Source organism: Sarcophilus harrisii, chromosome 4 (assembly GCF_902635505.1).
Source record: "Sarcophilus harrisii chromosome 4, mSarHar1.11, whole genome shotgun sequence".
NCBI lineage: Eukaryota > Metazoa > Chordata > Mammalia > Dasyuromorphia > Dasyuridae > Sarcophilus > Sarcophilus harrisii.
In genome coordinates this window covers 399365333-399391697 of record NC_045429.1, presented here as the reverse complement: position 1 = coordinate 399391697, position 26365 = coordinate 399365333, and the positions used below count along the sequence as shown (strand labels likewise).

The following is a 26365-nucleotide window of genomic DNA, read 5'->3' as shown; positions in this document are numbered from 1 at the left end:
ATCAGTAAAATGAGAAGAAAATGGCAAACCACTCCAATATTTTAATCCAAAATGCAAGTATTGTACATGACTGAAAATTCCTGAACAACAATAACAAATTGGTGCTTGTCAGATAACTGCTCAAACTCTGCCACATTTGTGAAGGACTATCACATGGAAGAAGAATTTGATTCATTCTTTTAAAAATGCTTACCACAGTGCCTGGCCCATAGTAAGTGCTAGATAAATGTTATCTATTATTAGACATTATTATTATTATTTATTCTACTTGATACCAAGAAGGCAAAATTAGGCAATATGAGGGAATGGTGAATTTGAGGAAAAATTCCTTGACAATTAGAATTCTTCCAAAGTGGAATTGGATTACTTTGTGATGTTCTCAGGGGAAAATGATACATTACCCATTGGGAATATTGTATAAAGCATAACTGAATAGGATTAGGTGACTTTTGTCTGTCATCCATTCTACCCCAGATTTTGTGATTGTATGACTCTCTATAACAATTTTTATTTCCTTGCCTTTCAGGTTGGTCATCTTTCAAATTCTAAGTTTCAGTAAAGAGAAGTGTGATGAAAAAATCTGATTATAAAAGCACTCTTACAACTTAAATTTGGATTTTTAACCTAGAAAAAATGGAGTATGGAATATTAATCATGCCCAAATTTCTGTCTCTCTCTTCATCTGTCTCTCTTTTGTATGTCTCTCTATCTCTCTACCTCTGACTGTCTCTATTTCTCTGTCTTATTCTCTGTCTGTCTCTGTTCCTCTTCTGTCTTTTTGTATCTGTCTCTGTCTGTCTTTGTGTATGTGTTTGTGTTCTCTCTATTTTCTGAAATTGAGATATCCTTGGACCAGTTGTCTAGAACTTCACTATTCGTAGGAACTTTTGAGACTACCTCAGTGGTTTTCATTTAAATGAGGAGACATAATTCTTTGATAATTTTTTAAAACATTGATCTTTTGTACATTTGATTTGCACATATATGCATATATATAAAGATTTAACAAAATCTCTTGCAAGAATCCTTAAATCAAAACATAACTTTCCAATATGTTAGGATATTTTGTTTGTAAGAACACCACAATAGTTTTCTAAAATTTTTATCACTCATGATCAGGAAATAAAGATCTGAAATTACTAAAAATTATGTTTTTCATACTTAAACCTGAATCAGAACAATTTAACATCTCAGCTTCCACAAATGTAAAATGGTGATAAGTTAGGGTTATTGTGGGAAAGTTATAAGTGTATGAGATGGTGATGAGGATGATGAGGATGAGGGTGAAATGCAAGCTATTAGACCTGCATTTTCCCTTACATATTACTAAGTGCCAAGGAATTTAGGATTTTTAAGGTGGAAAATAAGTTAAAGGTAATCATATTCAGCCTGCATTTTACAGATGAGAAAATGGAGAACCAGAAAGGTTAATTGAATTGTTCAAGGTCAAATAAGTAGTAAGTAGCAGAGCTAGTATTTAAACTTGAGGCCCTTTTTTGTTGCATTCTTTAGATTCTTCCCCTTGGCTAAGCTAATGACATAATGAAAATGCTGGGCTGCCAGTGGCCTCTCAGAACTGAGTTGTTAATATTTGGTGATAGTGTGTCCCAGGATGTAATTTATAAGTTCATCTAATTAATATAATCATAGATGTGCAGCTACCTGGGCTTTAAAGGGTATCTAGTGCTCCCCTGTATTTGATAGATGAAAAGGAATCCCAGAGACAAAAAGTAATAATGCAAAGCTGCTAGTAAGAGAGCTGAGTCAGGATTTGAATTGAGGTCCCCTGGCTCAAAATTGTATCAAAAGAAACATCCTAAGTCTAATCACAGAGAGTTCACTATATGCCTCTGAGCATTTAGTGTGTGTGTGTGTGTGTGTGTGTGTGTGTAAATATAAATATATTTACTTTCATATCAAAAATATCCAAATAAGAATTTATCTCTTTCCATATATATATAGAACACACACATATATATTTTGATACATATAGAGCTATACATAATTTGGTGATATGACACTAATGATGAAAATATGTTGAAATATATTTGTGCATATATGTATACATATATTTATTTCAATACACATTGAATGATACATAATTCAATAATATGGTGCTAAAAAGGATAAAGGATCTCAGAGACCTATTAATTAAATGAAGACAAATAGAACTAGAAGCCTAAAGAAATGAAGTGAGTTTTCCCATGACTTACAATAAAGAGTTTTTGATTATAAAATTTTTCCTTGGATAGTGACTCTGCCCAAACTTAGCCAGCACCAGACAGATTATATACTCTTAGGTTTAGAAAGAGAAATTAAATCTACTTGGTTCTAGAAATAACAAAGTTGTACATTGAATGAGTCAATGAGTGAGTGGCTGGGGGAAAATGATATCATAGGTATATAATGGGACATAGGAACTACAAGGGCTGAAATCAGCTTCTACAGGCTCAACAGCAATAGTTAAATTTTCAGCATATCATCTACACTTTGGAAATAAGCAAAGATTATAAATCAGGGGTTCATTTATTGCTTTGTTGATTGTCTAGATTTAATAAAATGATAGAGAAAAATAATACAGATTAAATTTAAAGTGTACCCTGTAAATATTTTCCTCCCTAAAAAACTAATTTTTATACATTTACTAATGCATTCCTCTAGCTTATCTGCCCCACCACAGTTGAACACAATTCCCTTCCACGGTTTCAAAAAATAAGAAAGGAACATTTCTATTTTATTACTTAAATTTAGCATACTGTTTTGTAACCTTGTGTTTTTAATTCTAATAATGTTATCTTCTGGTTTAGGTATGAGTTTTTCTTTAATTGTATGGATGGATTTATGTATGTAAAATTTTCTTTTTTTTAAAGAGGAAAATTGCCTTTTTTAGCTGTAATCAATAAATCACTTAACTTTCAATCAGCACCCACTATGTGCCATGTAGATACTGAAGATAGTCAAAGACAAGGGAAACAGATCTCACCCTCAAAGAGCATTTACATTGCCTTAAAAAGTCAAGGCAGCAGATGATAGAATTTTTTTAATGGGTAGAATCATTTGGAGGCTACCACTAAATAACTGTTTGATATCAGATAAACATCTTAACTTTTCTGGACTTCTGAATATTGGCCTGGCTCATGAAGCTTAGGATGCAAACATGAAGGTTTGAGGACCAGGAACCAGAGCTTTAGACTGGAGACTTTTTTCTCCTATCCTTCCCTCATTCTCTACCTAAATTGTAATAAGGACTTTACCATCTCCTTTTAGATGTTGAAATTAGATCCATGGAATCATCCCATGATGAATTCATGAACAACTTCTTTTTCATGAGCCTTTTTAGGGCTTTGTTTTATTGGGGGAGTAGAGAATAAAAGGTTATTTTGTCTATTTCCTTTGTTTTATGTCACATTTTTGGCTAGGTGATTAATAATTATGTCTGTATATCATGGTTTGAAGGTGTGTGTGTGTGTGTGTGTGTGTGTGTGTGTGTGTGCATATTTCCTCTTCTTCAGAGTCTATTTGGCCCACCAGAAAAGGTGCAGCATTTAGAATAAAGAGACCTGATTTGAATCAAATGGCTTTCAATCCTCACTTGGATATTGATTAGGCGTGTGACTATTGGCAGCTAGGTAGCCCAGTGGATAGACTGCTGGACACGAAGTCAGGAAAACATGAGCTCAATTCTGTTCACTGACATTTACTCATTGTCTAAATCACCTTCAGTTTCCTCATCTGTGAAATAGTAAAAATAATAGTATTCACCCTCTAGAGTTTTCAGAATAAAATGAGATATTTAGAAGCTCTTTGCAGCTTAAAAGTACTAAATGAATGCTAGCCATCATTTAAATAGTTATCTGAATTTCTAATTTCTCATTTGTGAAATGAGGATAACAATATTGGCTGTATTTCCCTCCTACAGATGTTCTACACAAATAATTGGTTACTATCGGTACTACTTAATATCAATTAGGGCTGGATTTAATGCTATGGTGTTAGAATCTATAAGATATGTCAGTTGTTTAGATCAGGGGAGAGGGATGTAGGAGGGAGAAAAATTAAGACTCTTTTTATATTGCAAGTTGAGGACCAACCTCCTTTTTTTTCACTGATGAGGAAAGTGAAGTTTAGAGGGGTTAATTGAGGAGGACACATAGCCCAAAGGAACAGAGTTGGGATTGCATGTTACCCTTCTCATCCTTATCCTCATCCTCATCATCTTATATCCAAAAGAATTGGAGACTTTTAGTGGAGAAAGTCTACCATGGAGATAGAATATAATTACATGCCCTGTATTCTAGGAAAGTAGCAGATCGGAATATGGTTTACTGTTTTCCCCTGGCTTCTGGCTTCAGGCTTACAGATCCTATATACTAATATAGAATATTCTCTAGAAAGCTGTTCCTCTTTCTTCTTTTCTTCTTCCCCCTCCTCTTCTTCTTCTTCCTTCTCCACTTGTTCTTGTTCTTAATTTTCTTTTCCTCCATTCCTTTTTTTCCTCCCTCCCTCTCTCTCTCCCTTCCTTCCTTCCTTTCTTTCTTCCTTCCTTTATTCCTTCCTTCTTCCTTCCTTCCTTCCTTCCTTCTTTCCTTCATTCCTTCCTCCCTCCATGCCTCCCTCCCTCCTTCCCTTCCTTTCTTTCTTGCTTCTTTCTTTCTTTTTGTTCTTGTTCTTCTTCCTCCTCCTCCCTCTCATCCTTCTCCATCTTCTCTTCTTTCTTCTTATTATTTTTGTTAGTAGGATTACTTTAGCTTAACATAAGGAAGATGATTCTAACAATTAGAACTTTCCCAAAAGCCTTTTAACAAAAATGTCATGAATTCTTTTCAGAGATGTAGTACAGAACATCCATTCTCAGAGAAGGGTTGGGATATATAGTCTCTGAGATCTTCCAACTTATAACTCTGAAATCTCATAATTTTATATTATAGTTCTTTACCCTGTGCAAGATTCCATATACATAATATATACGTGTATATACATATATATGATGTATAAATATATGTATATATGCTATAATGTAGATGAAATATAGGTTTTGTATATAATGTAGATGGTATTTATTTGTATGTTAATATACAACATGTGTAATAAAGATATGCACATATATTCTTATTATATTTCCAATATTCATGCTGGCCCTCTGCCCTCATATTATATATATATATATATATATATATATATATATATATATATATACTGTCCTAGAAAATGTTCTTTTAATATGACCTAAACCTTAATCCTTCTCATTCCTGACCCAACTATTAAAAGCTAGTTAGTCAGCAAGTATTTATTAAGTACTTCTTGTGTGTCAGGCATTGTGATAGGTGCTAAGGCTATAAAGAAAAGCAAAAGCCTCAGATTTCAGGGAGCCCACATTTTAAAGTTTACTAAATATCTAGAAAAAGTATAAAATGAACTAGTTGATACCACTTTTCCTTTCAGTTGCTCCATGTAGTACTCAGGATCAAAATAAGTAACATTAAATGTCTTAGGAAAGGGTACTCAGGCAGGATGTCTATTCTTTTCTAAGACTGTTTTCCCTTCTCCCACCCCTGTCTTTTTTTCTTGACTGAACGTTCTTAGCCCCTTAGGTTTTTTAATGTTCTGAGTCCATTAGGCTAGGTGACCTTGAATATCTCATACATACCCTTGGAAAGGTAAAATCTCCATTTAATCCTTCATTAGTATTTATTTTGCATGTTGCTTAAAATTTTTGTATATGTTAGAATTCCCAATGCAAAAAAAAAAAATCTGGTAAATGTCTATATTTACTTCTGAGTTATTTCCCCCCCCCTCCAGAGTAACCAATATCTTTTTTGCTTAAAAAATACATCCCTTCTATCCACCCTATCCCCATTTTGTGGGGAAATTAGAGTTTTTGTGACTGACAGTCAGTATCATTAGGTTCTGTGGGACATGAAGCTACACCTGGCCAAATTTGAGGGAATGTGTAAACAGTTATGGTGGAGAACAAAAGGACTTTTATGACTTTTACATGTGAAAATCTCTAAGCCCCCCTCTACCAATAATCTTAAAGGCACAGTCATGTTGACAAAATAGCTTCTCTATAAAAGATGATAGTTAGGCTGGTTATTTTTCTTTGCATTATTAACATGATTATTAGGAATAGATAATGTGGTGGTATCAGTAATTTACTGTTAGACTACAAATGTAGAATGTATAAATATCTTTGGGTGTAATAAATGTATTATTGCTAAATAATTATAAGAATTGTTGAATGAGAACCAATGTGACCACTTCATTCATATTTTAAGAAGTATTTCCAGTAGACCTGTTCCTATAACCCTGGAAGAATAATTTCTATCTGTCAGTCTGGGACAAGTGAATCTTGGACATCCTACATATATTACTGGACTTGTGATTTTGTAGGTATAAGCAGCTCTGGGTGAGGGAATTCTTTCTATCAATATTTATCAATATCAAATGGTTTATCAATATCACTTATGGTTTCACATTATTATCTGGTGCTTCTCAGAATTTAATTGATTTGTTCAAATTGCACTATTACTTTGAGTCAGAATCCAGCTTTGAACTTGTCTTCTTGATTGTAAAGACAATCCCCTCTTCAAAAGAACTCACATTTCAGCTGTTTTATAGGGTTTATGAAGCACTTTTCTTCACAATCATCTTCAGAGTTGTTCAGTTTTCAGTTGTGTCTGACTTTCCGTGAGCCCCTTTGGGGTTTTCTTGGCAAAGATGCTGGAGTGGTTTGCCATTTCCTTTTCCAGTTCATTTTACAGATGAGGAAACTAAGGCAAACAAGATTAAGTGACTTGCCCAGGGTCACCCAGCTACTAAGTATCTGAGGCTAAATTTCAAACTCACATCTTCCTGATTCTAGGCCTGGTATTCTATCCACTGTGCCACCTAGCTGTCCTGAACAGTTATTATTATTCTCTTTTGACAAATAAGAAAACTAGCTTAGATAAATTAAGTGAACTATCTATAATCACTAAGTAGAATCTGACCAATGACTTGAATATTGTTCTTTGGAATACAAAGGCAGGTATTTCTATGAGAAGGTGTCATGTTATTGGAATGAATTTGTCTAAATAAGTAATTTGAAGCGGTACACCAATATAGTCAAAGGAGCAAAGATTTTCCTAAGTCGGAGAACTCCCAATTCTGAGACTTTCTCCACTTAAGCCTATTACAACCCCTTTGTGACTAAGCCCTAGAAAATTACCTAAGGAACACTGAGGGTAAATGACTTTTTCAGGTTCAAAATTCTACTAACTGTTGGGGTGAGATTTAAAAATAGGTCTCATAATCAAAGCATCATTAACCTATAAGAATCCTTGGAGGAAATCTATCTACTCCAATCTTCTCATTTTACAAATGAGGAAACTGAGCCTTACAAATGTTATTTTCTGAAGTTACACAGGAAATAAGTGAAAAAGGTAGAAGATAAACCTAACTACTTTGTTGTTGTTCAGTCATGTACAATTCTCTGTGACCTTTTTTGGGATTTTCTTGGCAAAAGTATTGGAGTGCTTTTCCATTTCTTTTTGCAGATCATTTTACAGATGAGAAAATTGAGGGTTAAGTAACTTGCCTCTGGTCACACAGCTGTTAAGTGTTTGAGACTGGATTTGACCTCAGGCCTTTCTGACTCTAGCATTGACTCAGTGCTCTATCCACTAAGCCCCTTAAGCTACTTAACACAGCTCCTATATAGTTCAATTTGTCTTTTGTTTCTAAAACTGAATGAAGGCTGTCAGCCCTGAAATCTGGTCATTTTTTCAAAGTCATTCTGTGTCCATGCTGCCTCAAGCCCCAATTAATGTTTGAGCTATATCAGTATCCATTGCTTCTTGATGTCTAACCAGACCTGTGTTTATATAAAAACCTCAACGACTAATTAATCTGTTCAATTCAGTCAAAGAAAAAGTCAATTCACTGTGAGTCAATAAAGCCAACTGTTTTACTGAATCAGTCATTTCACTTGACATGGACTATCCACTGTATAAAGCCTGTTAAGAGACTTTCCCTGCCCCCACTCCCATAGATGTTTTGCAAAGGGCATCTATTCATTCAGGAATTTCAATGACATCAAAATGTATGAGACTGATATTCAAGTGTGCTTTCATATGCTCTTAAGATAATGTTGCATTCAAAATATCACTGTATTCTGTATTATTTCACACTCTTTGAAGAACATATAATTAAGGCTCTGAAAGTAAACTTGATTTAGATTGTTAATAGCAAGCTGAAACTTCTGGTCAGTAAGCTGTGTTCAAAACTGCTCATTAAATTGAACTTTTTCTTATTGCTTTTTTGAGGCTTATTTTCCAAATTTTTAACTCATCATTTCTAATCACAATTAAAGTTTCTAATCACAAATAAATATTTGTTGCTAATTTCTGTATTAGTGTAGCATAGGAAGAATTATTTGATTTTTCTGCCTAGGGTCAGAAATTTAGAATTGGAAGGAGTCTTAAAGATCATTTTACTCAAATCCCTCATTCTACAAATTGGGAAGCTGAGGCCCACAGGCATTAAGTAACTCACCATTGGTCACTCAACTGTCAAATAGTAACAGTAATAATAAATATTTTATAGTATTTTAACATTTATAAAGTGTTTCACATATTTTTATCCCATTTCATCCCCCATAGAAACCCTGAAAAGTAGCTGGTATTATTAAGCCCACTTTATGGATGAGGAAATTGAGGCAGACAGGGATAAAGTGACTTGACCAGAATCAAACAGGATTGCAGTAGGATATGAACTTGGGTCTTCCTTACTTCAAATTCAGAACTCTCTTCACATTACCACCTTTTTGCCCATACAAGTCATTAACAATTCTGAGCCTCTGCTGCAAAATGAGAAGGTTCTCAGACTAGTAAGGTCCCTTATAACTCTAAATCTGTGATTTTATAATGTTATTTCAACTGTTTCTACACAATCCTTCTTTCCTCCCAACATGAACTTAGTAGGTCAGTTGATTATTCTCTTCCATTGTACACTGTTCTGATATAGAGACACAAAGAGAAAATCCAAATGCTTACATCTTGAGTTGTCTGGTACATAGCAAGTGTTTAATTAATGTATAAAATAAACAGAACTCATGGGAAACATTTCAATATAAAAAACAAGCAGGTATATGAGGGAAGACTGACTAAATTACTGTTGAGAATCCTCAACAGAATGGTGATTTTATTTTTCTCAGAAGCTACCAGTTGATTACCCCAGAGAAATCTAACTCTATCATCCCTGAAGTAATATCAGAGTATCCCTTATACACTAAAGATGGCATTGGGAAGAGCTGTATCACTATTGTAGACAAGAATCAAGCATGAGCTCCATTATGCTTTAAATGTCCCATGATGATTTCAAGATTTGAAAATTTATTGCAGTCTTTTATTTTTCAATTAAGTGTGGACAAGAAAGAAAAATAAGTAAGAGATAATAGTGATAGAATATATGAATTTGGAATTTGCTGAATGGTTGGTCCCAAAGAATCCACATTTATGGATCAATGTTGGGTTGATCATCAGTTGGGGAATGGCTGAATAATTTGTGGCATATGAAGGTTATGTTATTGTAATTGTTCTATAAAAAATGATGATGAACAAGCTGATTTTAGGAAGACCTGGAAAGATTTACATGAACTGATGCTGAGTGAAACAAGCAGAACCAGAAATGCATTATACACAGAAACAGCAAGATTGTGCAATGATCAACTATGAAAGACATGGTCCTTCTCAGTGATTCAGTGATTCAAGTCAATCCCAATAAACTTTGGATAGAAAATGCCAACTGCATCCAGAAAGACAACTATAGAGATTGAATGTAAATTAACACATGCTATGTTCACTTCTTTTTTCTGTTTTTTTTTCTTTCCAAAGATTTTTTCCCCTTTTGATTTTTCTCTCTTAACATGATTCATGAAGAAATGTATATTTAAAAAGTTAATATACACGTATAACCAGAAAGAAATAAATGAGTGAGCAAACAAATAAATATATAAATGGATAATTTTGAGCTGAAAGGGGATGTCCTAGAAAGTCTCACAGGACTCTACTTTTGATGTTGTTTTGTCCAATATTTTATCACTGATTTAGATAAAAGTGTATGTTATATGCTTATCAATTTTCAGATGTTATAGGAATTCAAAATTATTTCATCAGATTAAAATGAAGGGTAAGAATCTAGTAAAAAGAAACTTTATATGGAAAAATGTAAACTCCTTCACTTAGACTAAAAAAACACAAATACCACAAAAAGAGTATGAAGGTAGAATAAGGAGGACCTGAGCTAACATATGTGAGTAACTTAGTTGTATGAAAATTCAATACAAATCATTAATTAGAGAATCTTTGAATGTCTAGGCCAAAGAGAATTTTAGAGGTCAGTTAGGTCAAACTGCATTTTATGTAGATAAGGAAGGCAATCAATTTAGTCTTAGAATTTAGATTAATTTTATTTTGAGTGCGTTTGGAAAATGTCATGAAAACCACTGAAACAACTGGAGATACCCAGCAATATCCCAAATTAGGTTGAGAATAATAATGATTTATACTAGTATCTGCACTTGAATAATAATCTGGATTAAAAAGATTTATTGTTCAGACATGCAAGTGGATGGATATCGCATTGAGTTTGTAAGTCAATTAAGGAAACTAGTGGATCCTTTGGTTAGCCTGGAGAAGAGGAAGTTTAAGGGTCAACTGGAAGACAGTAGGATAATTGTATTCAAGTGTTGCAGAGATAGCCATGTTCAAAAGAGGTCATATTTATTTTTCTTGAATCAGAGAACACAACTAGGAGTATCAGAGAATTCGAATTTGCAAAAAGGCAGACTTATCTGTGATGTAAGAAAAATTGTTCTCACTATTGGAGCTGTCCAAATTTGAAACAGACAAGTTTGAGATTTAATGGGATCTATCCTTCTGAATGGGGTATTCCATCTCTCATATAAAGGACCTTTGTCTTCTATGACAGGGTTGTTGTTCTCAGTAAGCTCCAGTAGTTTCCTATTATCTCCATGTTCAAATATAAAATATTTTATTTGGGTTTTAAAACTTCTTTTTTACATTACCCCTTTTTACCTTTTCAGTCTTCTTAGACTTTATTCCCCTCATAGTACTATATGGTCCATCTACATTTCTTCTTGTTCTTCACATAATATTCTATTTCTGGCATGTCTTTCACTGACTATTCCTCATACATAGACTCTTCTCTCCTCTCTTCTACTTCCTGGTTTTTGACTTCCATTAAGACAACTCAAATTTCATTGGTAAGAGGAGATATTTCCTCTTTCCTCCCACCTCCACCTGCTATTTCCTTCCCTTCTGCCAAATTTATATATGTCGTGTGTGTGTGTGTGTGTGTGTGTGTGTGTGTGTGTAACTGTTTACATTTCTCTCCTTTACTATAATTTGAACTCTCTGGGAACAAGATCCATGTTTTTCCTTTTTTGCATTCTCAGGCTAAGTTCAGCTCTTGCTACCTATAGTAAGCTCTTAATAAATGCTTGTTGAATGACTCCCTTCTCTCTCTTGCCCCTTTTATTTCCTTCAAAACTCAGCTCAAATACTAGCTTCTATATGAAACTTTCTTTGATCTCCTTAAGTATCTGAGATGCCCCCCAATTCCTTGTTTTCATTTTGAATGTATTTTGCAACTAAGTAGATAGAGCATTGGGTCTGGAGTCTGAGTCTGAGAAAGACCGGAATTCAAATCCTGTTTCAAATACTTATTGGATATGTTACCCAAAGCAAATAACTTAATCTTTATTTGCCTTACTCTAGTGGGAGAAGGAAATGACAAAGCACTCCAGTGTCATTTGCCAAGAAAGTCCCATGCACAATATTTGTATGCCATAGTCTATGGGGTCTTGAAGAGTCTGACAAGATTCAATAATTGAACAACTTATTTTGCATATATTTATTTTGGGTTTTTTTGCATACATGTTTCCTTCTGTGTGGAATATAAAGATCTTGAAGGTAGGACACTGTATACTCAGTGCCAGGTATAGTGTCTGGCATCAGATGATTGATTGGTGCATTGATTAATGAAGCCTTTCCTTATTCTCCCTAGAGAGGTTGTCTTTCTTCTCAAAATTCTTGTGATTTTCTGGTACTTGAGGTTAGTCTATGCATGTATGTATTCTAATTTTTGTTTTAATTTTTATGTATACAAACTAGATTTTATCACCTACAATGGCAGGGGCTGTGTCATTTTTCATATTTTTATTTCCAATATCTATCTCAGAGATAGATATCTCATACATGGTAGGTATGCAATCAGTGTGTTAAATTAAATTGCTGCTAACTTTGAGCAACTGCTTCTAAATATGATATTTTAAGGCTTTTTAAGTATATGCATTGATATTAATTGATATTCATAGCAGACGAGAGGTAGTTGATTCAAATGCTTGTTTATTATCATCATCATTTTAGAAATAAGCAAATTAACCTGAAAAAAATATAAGCAGTTTGTTGAAGTTCACAATACTAGCACCTTACAGCATTTAGACCTGAAACCAGGTGTTCAAATTCCAAATACAGCATGTCTTTGACTATTTCCCAGCAACCTACTGTTGCTTAAACTCTATGCACCTTGGTTTACTTGTAAAACTAGAGGCTTAGGCCAAATAATTTCAAATTCATTCAACTTCTAATATTTTATAATTTTACCATAGAATTTAGAATCATGTTTAAAGTACTCCTAGAATGCTGTTCTCACAGCAATTAAAATGATCATTTCTATATCACAAAGACAAATTCTATAGATGTCTTTCATAAACATTCCCAATAATTTTTTTTTATTTTATTATAACTTTTTGTTGACAGTACATATGCATGGGTATTTTTTTACAACATTATCCTTTGCACTCACTTCTGTTCTGATTTTTCCCTTCCCTCCCTTCACCTCCTCCCCTAAATGGTAAGCAGTCTTATACATGTTAAATATGTCACAGTATATTCTAGATACACTATATGTATGGAGAACCAAACATTTCTCTTATTGCACAGGAAGAATTAGATTCAGAAGGTAAAAATAACCTGGGAAGAAAAACAAAAATACAAACAGTTTACACTCATTTCCCAGAGATCCTTCTCTGGGTGTAGCTGATTCTATCCATCACTGATCAATTGAAATTGAATTAGATCTTCTTTTTGTCGAAGATATCCACTTCCATCAGATACATCCTCATACAGTATTGTTGTTGAAGTATATAATGATCTCCTGGTTCTACTCATTTCACTTAGCATCAGTTCATGTAAGTCTCCCCAAGCCTCTCTGTATTCATCCTGCTGCTCATTTCTTACAAAACAATAATATTCCATAACATTTATATACCACAATTTACCCAACCATTCTCCAGTTGATGGGCATCTATTCATTTTCCAGTTTCTAGCCACTACAAAGAGAGCTGCCCCAAACATTCTTGCACATATAAGTCCCTTTCCCTTCCTTAGCATATCTCTTTGGGGTATAAGCCCCAGTAGTAACACTGCTGGATCAAAGAGTATGCACAGTTTGATAACTTTTTTGGGCACAATTCCAAATTGCTCTCCAGAATCGTTGGATTCATTCATAACTCCACCAACAATGCATCAATGTCCCAGTTTTCCCGCATCCCCTCCAACATTCATCATTATTTTTTCCTGTCATCTTAGCCAATCTAACAGGGGTGTAGTGGTATCTCAGAGTTGTCTTAATTTGCATTTTTCTGATCATTGGTGATTTGGAACACTCTTTCATATGAGTGGAGATAGTTTCAATTTCATCATCTGAAAATTGTCTGTTCATAGCCTTTGACCATTTATCAATTGGAGAATATTCCCAACAATTTGTAAAAAGACTAATGAACTATCAATGAAAAAGGATTCTAAGGCCATGAATTATCTGTTATTTGAAAAAACACTATTGAGATTCAAATCTTTATGAAATTTGTTGTTTTAAAAAATGTTTAAAGAAATTTAAATGACAGTTTTGATCAATATTCTGATGGGAAAATGATGCTTCAGAGCCAAAGTGAGACAAATAAACAAGATTCTTTTGGTCTTTTTTCCATCTTCATAACTATTAGTGTTCCTAAATGTTCTTTTATGTACTTTTTTAGTACAGTTTTTAGTAAACTGTAATACTATTCAGCCTTGGGAAATATATATCATGTACCCTCAGTAGAATAAAAAACCCAAAACAGAACAAACTATAAACAATCCAAAATATTATATTATTTTAGAATTTAGAAGTATTTTAAGTTCTTTGCTTTTATTCATTCTGCCCACAGAAACCTTGGTTGTGATTGGTAGGTGCTTCCTTTTTTTTTTTTGAGCTATTTTCAAACCATGTCTAACTCCATTTTTTCCTCTTCTTTATATGCTACATTTCCCCACTAGAATGTAGAAGGTGAAGGACTTCTTTTTTTCCATTTGCATCTTTGAGTGTTTTTTAAATTAATTCATCAATTCAAGATTATTTAGTAATATTTACATCTATCCTCCTCCTCCTCCTTGTCTTTTTCCTTCCTTCCTTCCTTCTTTCCTTCCTTCTTTCCTTCCTTCCTTCTTTCCTTCCTTCCTTCTTTCCTTCCTTCCTTCTTTCCTTCCTTTCTTCCTTCCTTCCTTCCTTCCTTCCTTCCTTCTTTTCTTTCTTTCTTTCTTTCTTTCTTTCTTTCTTTCTTTCTTTCTTTCTTTCTTTCTTTCTTTCTTTCTTTCTTTCTTTCTTTCTTTCTTTCTTTTCTCTTCCTCCTCCTCCTCCTCCTTTTGCTTCTGCTTTTTCTACTTCTTCTTATTATATCAAAATCTACTTCTGCTTTCTATTATTATATCAATCAAATCAAAGATCAAAGTCTAATTCCTATACCCAATTTTTAATGATAATAAGGACTAGCCTATCAGTAAACTAACAATAAAATCCAGTAAAGGGCCAAAGAAAGAATCTGTTCTTCTTGACTATTTTTAGTAAATAATTGTTTGGAACACAACTTGGTCTTGAAGTTCACATCTATAAAGACCTGTAATAGGTATGCATCTTTATGTCTCCTGTAGAGCCCTTGAAGGACAGGAAGGAGTACTTGAGGATAAGCATACTGTTACAGATACTTTGCAAAAAGCTAAGTGAAAACTCTTCATCATTTAGAGTCAGACCCTATTTCATCAGATGATGAAGTTGGTCAATTTATACATTATTTAGTATTTCTTTTTCTCCAGTCCTGTCAAAACCTCTGAATATAAATATGAAAAATCACTCATTAGTATTAAAATGAAGTAAAATGATGAAGGGAATACATATGAAGATCACACATAATTTATATATATACACCATAAAATGAGATTAAGAGGATTTAGGAGACTAAGTAATCAACTTTAAAAACTGATTACCCATCATAATACTGAACTTCCAAATCCCTCTGATTCATAGTTGCCAAGGTTTCACTTTTAAAGCCTAATCATATTGTTCTCTTAATACATGGTGTATACAGGAAACTGGAAGTTGCCCCTGTACTAAGGGCAAATGAAAAATCCTGATGCAAAAAAAAAAAAAATGAGTTCCTGCTGTAGGCTTGCTTTCATTTATTACTTTATAAGTCCCTTTTATGTCTTTGTTTTTACATTCATTATATATATTTTGAATGGATAAGTAAGGTATGAATATTTCCTGTGTAATCAACTGCATCTGTTTCCTATGAAAAGGATTTTTAAATGGTTCTCTCATTGTACATGGTAAGAGCATTATCATAACAATAATCAATTGTGAAAGATTAAGCTATTCCAATCAATGCACAAAAATCCACAATACCAAAAGACTCATGATGAAAACTATCCCCCTCCATAGAGAAAACTCATGAACTCTAAATGTAGACTGAAGCATATTTTTCCCACTTTATTTTCCTTGCTTTTTGGGGGCAACATGGACAATCTGGAAATATGTTTTTCATGACTTCCCATATATGCTGAGTGTCATATTGTTTCTTTTCTCAAAGGATGGGGGAGTGGCATAAGGTGGGGAGAGAATTTGGAACTCAAAATTTTAAAAAGCAAATGCCATTTAAAATTTAAAAAAAATAATAAAAAATAGATAAATAGAAAAAATGGTTCTAAAATTTTGCCCATTTTCAGCAAAAATTAATGTATTTTAAAGAAAAATTGCCATGTCACAGCTTGTTTAAAGAAGAAAGCAGCAATGAAATCTCAGAAACCCCAGAAGACGATAGCCTCAAGGGAGAGATGTGCATAATAAATGTGGAATGGAAAGTAATATTAGTTCAGACTTGCCACCTCCAAAGCCTATTTTTGATTAAAAAAGATATTTCACCCTAAGTTTCATGTTTTATTTTGCTGAATGCTTACTCCTTCAAGGATGCCAGTAGGGCACTTAAAGGTGACAAATGTAAATAAGTTGAAGTTGTAAAAACAAATCTTAGGTTTTAGTTAAGAAACAATGGAAAATCAGAAATGTAAAGCAAGCTAACGTTCCTAGCTAGGAAAGAAACAAAGCCCTTAAATCTCTGTCCTGTTTCTTCTTCTCTTTTTTCTATTATTTCTTTTGGTGATCTCATCAGCCCAAGGGTTCAATCATCTCTAAGTAGAGAATTCCTTGGTCTATATGATCAAATCCTTTGCTTATTTCCTGAGCTGGTGTCTTCATAATCCACAAAATGCCTTTTGGACACTTCAATTTGATTTCCTAATAGTCATCACAAACTTACCTTGTCCAAAACAGAACTTATCCACTCACCACTCACTCTCTTACCTATACACTTCCCTTCTTCCTATCTTTCTTGTTCCTGACAAGGTTAACACCATTAGCCCAATCCCCCAGATTCACAACCTGGGTTCCAACCGTGACTCCTATACCATATATCCAACCTCTTACCAAGTCTTATAATTTCCAACATACCTCCTTCTTTTCATTCACACAGTCACCTCCCTACTACAGGCCCTATCACCTCTCCTTTGTACTAGGTTGATAGCATTTTAATTGGTCTCTGTGCTTCAAGTGTCTCCTCATTTCAATTCATCTTCCATTTCTTAGTCACCAAAATTATCTATGTCATCCCTTTTCTCCCAAATCCCCATTGAATATTTTTTAGTCATTTTACTTGTGTCTGACCTTTTATGACTCCATTTGAGGTTTTCCTGGCAAAGATACTGGAGTGGCTTGTCATTTCCTTCTCCAGCTCATTTTACAAATGAGGAAACTGAGGCAAATAGGACTAAGGGACTTGCCTAGGGTTACATAGCTAATAAGTATTTGAGGCTGGATTTGAGCTTGGGAAAATGAGTCTGGTTCCATGTTCAGCATTCTGTACTCTATGGCGCCACCAAGCTGAATATTAGCTCCCTATTGACTCCAGGATCAAGTATAATTCTCCTTAAATGTTTGCAAAACGCTTTATACATTGTATCTATATACTCTACATTACAGTTTTTTATATATCCAATATTAAGCTGGGGGTGGGAAATACTGATATTTCTACTTGAACACTAAGGTGAACATAGAAGCAATGCATGAACAAGAATTATTGAATTGGAAGCGAACGTGTGTCCTAGAACATCACAACTGAAAGATGTGTGACATCACCAGGGTCACAGAGCCAGGAAATGGAAATACTGATTTTCAAAGATGGGTCTTCTAACTAAATACAGTATTCTGTCTTTCACTAGCTTAAGAACTGAGAATTTTTTGTAGCACTGGGTCTGATTTCAGTTGCTTTTTTACAAATTGTCATTCTCAGTTAGATGATTTTTGAACTATTTGAGAAGCAGGTCAAACATAGTACATTTGAAAGGGTTTATTGTACCAATTTCAAATCAACAGGACATGAAAACTTTTGAGTCATCACCAACAATCAGCTTAACTGTCCCCTGCTTAGTGACCTCCTGAGTCCCATGAATTTATAAATCCACTGCAATCTCACATACTGAGTTTCTGAGTCAGACTTCAATAGGTGAATTTTATCAGTGCTAGGAAAGCTTTTGGGGAATTTGAAAAAAGAATCCCATAACTATTATATAATTCTAAGAAGACCCATTTTGGCTGGTAGTCAACTGCTGTCAACTGGTAGTAGGGAAAACAGACAGGCAGGATATGGACTGTGAGATGGAAGACCAGTTTTAAGCATCTTTACTGTAAGAGTCCACAATTAAATGTTATGTCAACTTTTGACTAGTGACTTTTTAGGTCTTAATGAGCCCTGTGAGGAACAGAGCCACTTGTGAAAATGTGTTGGAATCTTTACAAAGTGTTAAGACATTGAAAAATGAAGGTGTATGTTATGTGATTGCCTTCCATGAAACTTTGCTGATTCTGAGTTGAAGCACTCCATGGCTACAATGCTACATGCATATATACATATACACATGTGTATTTACAGATATATGTGTGCATGTATGTATAATTCATGTGTGTATACATGCACGTACACAAATACATACACCCCCTCCCATGTGTCTACATGGGGCAAGGACAGATTCTTTTTTGGAATAAGAAGGGTTACCTGAGCCACTTTATCCCTTTCCTACTTCTTACCTGGAAGCCTGCAAAAGTATGAGATTCTCTCTGAGTTGCTTTTTAGTTCACAGGCTCATAGCATCATAAAATGAGAAGTGAAAGAAACATCAGAGAACATCTACCATACCCTCTTATTTCACAGAGGAGTAAATTAAAGCCCAGAGAAGTGATTTGGCTGAAATCCCACTTGTAGAAGATCAAATTCAAATTCAGAACCACTGACAAATTTGACTTAAGAATAAATAAGAGCAGAATTTGTGATGTCATTATGTGGAAAGCTCCAGATGAGAAATTTTCCCTACCAATGTGTGTGGATCTTCTTTGTAATTCATTGTCTTAGAGAGTCATTGGAGCATTGAAAAATTAGATGTCTTTCCAAGGGTCACAAGCCAAGAGGTGTCAGAGATAGAATTTGAACATAGATTTTCCTGGCTTGGAGACCCACTGTCTTTGTTGCTGTTTGTCCTTCATTCTTAAAGAAGACCTTGACTTCAGGAAGGGGATGGCATGACATGCAAATGAAAATTGAATTTAAGTGAGGGAGGACTGGGTGAGGTCACCTGCCTCACTTTCCCCTCCAGAGCTATCGGGGTCCACTGGCCAGATATAGATCAAAATGACTGGAGATGGCCCCAAGATGAAATGGGAGACCTGAGCCTTCTTAAGCTAAGGTCTTCAACAAGTCTCAGTTTGACTGAGGCAACCACTCATTCAGTAATTAAGGTGAGGTAGCAATTGAGACAAAGAATCTCTTCTTTTACTTAGTCCAAAAAAATCCAAATAAATAAATCTAGGAGGGGAAGATCCTCAGGATTTCTAGCCAAAACAGAAATGATTACTATTTGCATCCAATCTGAGTCAGTCAGGACCCAAATAATGATCAAATGGGGCTTGGCCTAGGACCTCTTGATGGTCAATTAGATTCAGATTGGTTTTGAATTAAGATCTGGTCTTCTAGAAAGAAATCTAGAGAGTAAACGTCAAGATATTTGGGGAAAGTTCAGAAGTGAAAAAGGGAAAAAATGCTTTTAAGAGTCTCTCTTAAAGTATGATGTAAACTATGATGGCCTATGTGGACAGAGAGAGGAAATGGGGTAAAGAAAGAGAGAGGGAGAAAGAAAAGGGAGGAAGGGATGTGGGGAGCAAGGGTACAATTTCTGTCAAACTGAGACTTGTTAAAGACCTTAGCTCAAAAAGGCCAAGGTCTCCCATTGCATCCAGGGCCATCTCCATTGTCTTGGTTTATATCTTACCACTGGAGGGGAAAGTGAGGCAGGTGACTGCACAGCCCTCCCTCATTTAAATCTAATTCACTTGCAAGTCATGGTATTATCTCTCCAATGTCCTGGTCTTCTTTGAAAACGAAGGACAAACAACAGCCTCTGTGATCTGTGAGTAAAGCTGGCCTACAAACTGGAATTGGTCAATTGGAAGACTTCCCCTGTCACTTAATCCCTCCCTTCCTCTATTCTTCCCTTCCTGCCTTCTTTCCTTACCTCCTTCCCACTGTCTTTATACTTATGTATAAAGAAGTTTTTATTATTTTAAAATTTTTTAAATATTATGAGAGGGTTATAAGTGAAATTTTGTAAATATCACATCTCTCTATATCTATATACTTTAAATCCTCTTGTCAAGATAGAATCATGAAAACAAAAAGAATGTGGAGCACTTTAAAGCAGACGCTACAAACTTTTTTTTTTAATTTCAATTTATTTATTTATTTTAAAATTTGGATTCAAACAAATATTTCTATAATAGTTCAATAACAAGATGATTAAATATGAAACCACAAATTTATTAAAGATAACTTGTTATTCCTTTAAAATACACAAAAAGATATTTCCGTTTATTTTTGCCTCCCTTTTTTCTTTCCCCCATCCCCTGCCTCAGAGATGGCTCCATTGGATATTTGTATCTAATAATAAATAATAATACATACATTATATATAATAGATATGTGTTTAAAATTATTCTATACATGCTTGTAGTTATGAGGTTTTTTTTTTCCTCTAGATGTAGATAGCAACTTTTAATTTCTTTTTCTGAGATACCATGCAATTTGCCAGTATAAAATAAACAGGGTGTGAGCGGTATGTCTGATTAGTGCAATTAGCACATTGACTAAAGGGTGGGACAACTGATCTCACTTGGAAAAAGTTGGTGAAAATGTTTAAACATGCATTCACTTCTCAGATCCTTGTTATGGTTGCCACTGCCTCAGCCATCTAACAGGTACCTTTAAACTGTTTAAGAGTCTGATTCAGTTCAGGCTTATAGAAAATTGTAGGAAAATTCCTTTCCTTACCACACATACTTGTCACCTTGCTCTACTTCTGATCTGCAGTCCCACCCTTTCCATAGAACCTCTTTCCAGTCTGTACCCATAGCTGCCATGTTTGCTCTTCTCTTTTCCACTTTTAATCCAAAGTCTGAGCTGATAGTAATCTATTTTATATGATTTTTGTCTGTGTTCCAAAGCTTGCATTTGTTCTGGATGAATTTTTTCAAGCCTTTTCTCTTTCTAGAAACTATCCAGGATATAGGTAGCATTTATAGCTAAAATGTTCAAATATATTGATTTTGACAGCATACTAAGTGGTGGTGGATAGAGTGCTGGATTTGGAAGATGTGGGATTTATATTTGTGTCTCTGAGGAATTAACTTCACCTCTTTTAGCCATACTTTCTTATCTGGAAAATGGGGATAATAATACTGCTTACCCCATAGAGTTATTATGGTGATTAAATAAGATAACATGTAAATGGCTTCACAAACTTTAAAATGCCATATAAATAGTAGATATATTATTATTGTTATTACTATCTATTCAAAAAATATGCGTAAAACTTCAACAATGTTATTAATTAAATAAGCTTTGGTGGGTTTGCCTGGGAATTAATCAGTCATTTCTAATTTATATTATTGTATGTATTATATCATATGTATTGTATATGTCTATTTCCAAAGAGTTAAATGAGGAATGAATTTAGGAGGTTTTAAATTTGGTTTTGTTTGCTTTTTAAATGTCTTGATTGATTTGGAATATTTTTTTTCCCTGTTGTTATGAAATATGATGAAATATAAGGGTAAAGTGTGGGCCAGAAGAGAAGGGGATGGGGTAAAGCTATATATCCACAAATGATTCTAATGTAGGAACAAAAGTCATCAATACAATCCCATCATCATTATCACACTACAAACCCTCTAGTTAAAAACATGTATTTAGCTCTGGAAGAGAATTTAGAGATTATCTACTTCCATTTTCTAATTTTCACTTGAGGAAGCTGAGGATCAAAGAAATTCAGGAAGCAGTCTAAGCACTTACATAATCTATATCTCCTGAATTATCTTTCTTTGCATTCCTGTATAAATTTTGGAATGGCCAGACTGACATAAATCTTCTTCTCCAAACATACCCTGAATATTTTTGCCTTCATTTTCCTTTTTCAGGACTTTAAAGTCCATCCTACTTTTAAGGCTCAACTTTAGTTCAATATGATCTATAAAGTATATGCATTCTCTATATAATATATTCTCTCCATAAATTCTATGGGATATATTCTATATAATAATATGTAATTCTATATTAAAGAATATATATTCTATAAAATTCTATAGAATGTATATTCTATAAAATTCTCCATTCTAAAATATAATTCTATAACATATTATAGAATACATGTTCTATTATATACATACATACACATATACAACATAAATACACATACATATGAAATATTATTTTGGTCTTCCAGTCAACTAGATTTATAACCTAATTGTCATTCTCAACATTTGTCTCCCTTAGCTCACGCATATAATTAGTTGCTAAATCTTGTCACATAATCTTTCACATCTATCCTCTTTTGTTTACTACTGCAATCCCTACTTTACTTCAGGGCTTTTCCTAGTTCCTTTTCTCCAGACTATCACATTGGTTGTTTAATGGACCTAGTTTCTTCTCATGTTCTACCCTTCCAATTCAACCTCTAGTTGCCAAATGATTTCCCCAAAGCATGTTTAGACCATATAGTTTCTTTGCTCAATAAATTACAGAGACTAACAGTTACCTAGGTAAGATTAAATATAAACTCTTCTTTTTGGCATTTAAAACCATTCACAATTTGGTATACTTCTTTTCTTTATGTACTCTATGATCTAGTGAATATGGTCTTCTCAATTTTCTTTATACATGGCCATTGTACTGGCCTTCTTCATGCTAGGAATACTTCCTTCTTACCTTCCTTCCCCTCCTAGATTTCCTGTGTTCTTGAAGAAAAAAAATTTTAGCACAATGTTGATCCTACAAAAACGACACAGAAAGATAAAGAACCTTATCAATGGTTCAATGGTTTCAATGAATTTGCAGAGAAGCCAGAGAGAGAGAAAGTCATCAAGAACCTGCTTATCCTTCCCTGCTTTATTACATATATCCTTGTCTCTTGTATAGTATATTCATATAATAAATATATATGTATGTGTAAATGTGTATATATATACACACACATATATAAAAATATGTATAATATATATTCTTATAATAAATACCAGAGACAGATAAGGAGGTTAAAGTATGGAGGTGGGGGTCAGCAGGTTTCCATGACTTAAATAATGACAAAGGTTACATTTATAAATCAAAATGTAAGTAAAAGTAGGAGAATGATAGGCATGATGAAATAAAAGTCTTTGAGAAATGGCAGATAATGTGAGTAACCTTAGCATCAATGGGAAATGAAGATGAAGTGAAAATTCTGGGCATAGGAGGCCTCCCATTGCCTTCTTTCAGAAACATAATAAAAAGGTCAATTTCCTTTATAGTGGGTATCAGAGAAACCAGGTGGAATACTCCCTACTCACTGAACTACACTAATAGAAAGACATTAAAAGTGCTAACATACTAAGATTTATCTAATCCTGGAAGACACCTTTTATGAATTACCCCCTTATCAGTAGTTATGCTATTTAACAATTCATCTGATAACCATTGACTGTGTCAAGTATATGAAAGGGACTATTCTAGCTTCTTGAAATACAAAGACTAAAGGAAAGATAGTTCTTGCTAGCAAAGAGCTTACAATTGGGGAAAAGTGAGTGCACAAACAATTTAATTTGAGGAATCAAGGGATTAGGAAAGACTTCCATGGTAACTGAATAGAGGGGAGGAAAGAATTCATTCCAAACAATGGAGATGGGACTTGGAATGCCAAGTGTTGAAACAACAATAAGTAATTCATTTTGACAGTGATATAGACTGTGTGAAGTAATTTTCCATAGATTTCTATTATAGCACAATATGATTGCTTAGGTTTCATGTAATGATCACCAGTGTTAGACATGAACATGATATATCTCTATAACTCTCTCTCTGTCTCTGTGTGTGTGTGTGTGTATCTCTCTCTGTGTCTCTCTTTCTGTCTCTCTCTCTCTCTCTCTGTCTCTCTTTCTGTCTCTCTCTGTGTCTCTCTGTCTCTGTCTCTGTCTCTGTCTCTTTCTCTCTGTGCAGATTGAAAAGATTCAAATAACTAACTGAAAAGAAGTTTGTATATTTGCTCAGTTTTGAAGAATAGAATTTGTACTGTGCCATAGTACAGTATTAGGGCTCCAAGGTGGCTATATAAGATCCCACATCCAGGGAATTTCTGGCACATTTGTGTGTGTGTGTGTGTGTGTGTGTGTGTGTGTGTGTTTGAGAGGGACTCTTGAACCATACCTATTTCCCAAAGATCCTATCTAAAATAGGGTTCCAATCACAAATTTTCTTACTATTATCTTTTGAAACAAGCATTTCATTTAAATGGAATTATTCTCTTGTCAACTCAATTATATTTTTTCTCATGAAAGTAACATGACAAATAGTTCACATGTATATGACCAATTACTGAAATTCAACAAACACTTCTTAAGTGCTTTGTATGTGTCAAGCAATGTGACAATTCAGAAATCCTCAAATTATAATTCATTTAGAATTACAACTCAAATGATCAATATGTCAAAGTCCAAGGTAAAATCTTTTTAACATACTACAAAAATAATCAATTAAGGAAAGTCTTATGACCAAAAGTTTTTAGGTAAGGTAGACTGTAACTCAAGGGGGAAGGGATGTGTTCTTTCTCAGCTATCTTTGAATTGGGGGAACAAATATGAATCTGCTCCCCTCAGGAAACATCATGAAACCAACTTGTGATATGAAGTTAGCTTTAAACTCGGCTAACTGGTGCCTGGACAAGTGTTTGGGTGAGAGTTTTTCTATGGAGAGCTATAAGATATAATATTGAAAAGGGAAAGGAAACCGAGAAAAAGGATATATATATATATGTCAGAAAGAACCTACCATTGAAAAATAAAAGAAAATTATAACTAAATCAAACTTCCTTTCAATTAATCTTTTCTTTAAAAAAGGACTTAGGTCAATTTTTTTTAACCTTAGAAAGAAATATTCTCAATTAAATTGGAAGAGAAGTATTTTATGGCAAGCCAAGACAACCTCTGCCCTGTATTTCTTGGGGGTATTATATGTGAACTAATAGCTATAGAAGTGAATTATAAAGCATTACAGCAAGAGTTATAAAAATGTCATTGGAAATCACCTGGTTTCAGAATTTTCCCTCTTGCGCAGTAGTTAGAGGTTTAAGATGTCAGCATTAGCATTCTCCAGTGGTGTTACTTGCTAGCATTTTGTGTCTAATTACAATGTTCTGTGGGATGCCAGAATGAGTCCCACATGCACTTGCTGCAGAAAATGCCTGTATCAACAACTTACTCAGTTAAATAGAATTTGCCCGGTTAGATATCTGAAATGAGTTTCAGTGGGGGGATGTTTAGAATAACCCTCTTTAATAGTTGGGTTAGAGGAAAAGTTCCATCCTGAAAATGGTTTAAACAAAGCATAAAGAATGTTTTCTAAAACTTTCAATGGCATCCCTTTGACCACCAAATGAAGTACAAACTCTTGACCATGGCTTTCAAAGCAGTTTCCCATATAATTTCAATCTGTTTGTTTTTTTTTTTACTTCTTTTCACCTTACTTCATCCCCCCACCCTACATTCCAATTAAATCAACTAGTCAGACATTGATTAAATGTCTATGTGCCAGGTTTGGAAAACAGACCTTTTCCATGAGATTTTTAAACTAATGGGAAGAAATAACACGCATTTATAGATATATGCAAAATATATAAAAATCAGAAAAAGGTGAATTTAGGACTCTTAAATTGCAACCATCTCAAGATTCTTTTTTTTTTCCATCTCAAGATTCTAAAGATACTTAAGAATTATGAATAGTCTATTGGCCTATTGTTGCCTATTAAAATTGATGATAAATACAAGTTTGTAACAACTAGGCAACTAACTGGTGGGATGGACTGTTGGATTCAGGAAGACAATACAGGACCAAGTATGGCCCAGTCATTCCCTATAGAAGTACTAAGAGTTTAGCCATAAGAAGTAAGTTAGGAAGAATAGATTAAATAAGAAAAGAATCAAATCAGAAAGAACTATTATGGTGTCAAGGACATCCAAGAAACAAACCCATGAGAAAAGAATGTCTTCAAAAAATCCTCAAGGAAAAACCATTTATCCATAAGCTCAATTAGAATTCCTAGAAGAACTGAAGCAATACTATTTTAAGCATAACCGTGATTTTAAGATTAAGAAAATGCAGGTGAAAAAGATAATAGAGGTCTCTATTGGAAAAAGCTGAAGGAAAATTGACAGCTTAGCATAAGAAGTACAAGACATTTCCCAAGGAATAGAATGGAACAAACAAATTAAAAATTTGAAAGATAACAAGAAATATTAAAACATTTTAAAAGCTGAAAACCTCCTAGAAAATTTTGGAAACTTATATAAAAATTATTGACCTAAAAAAATC

General features: G+C 34.0%; 1 protein-coding gene across 1 annotated transcript in view; it reads left to right on the top strand.

The window, feature by feature from the left end:
* The window catches only part of PLPPR5 (phospholipid phosphatase related 5), a 171641-nt gene that overhangs the window by 33192 nt on the left and 112084 nt on the right, over positions 1 to 26365 (top strand). The gene's annotated exons all lie outside the window — the stretch shown is intronic.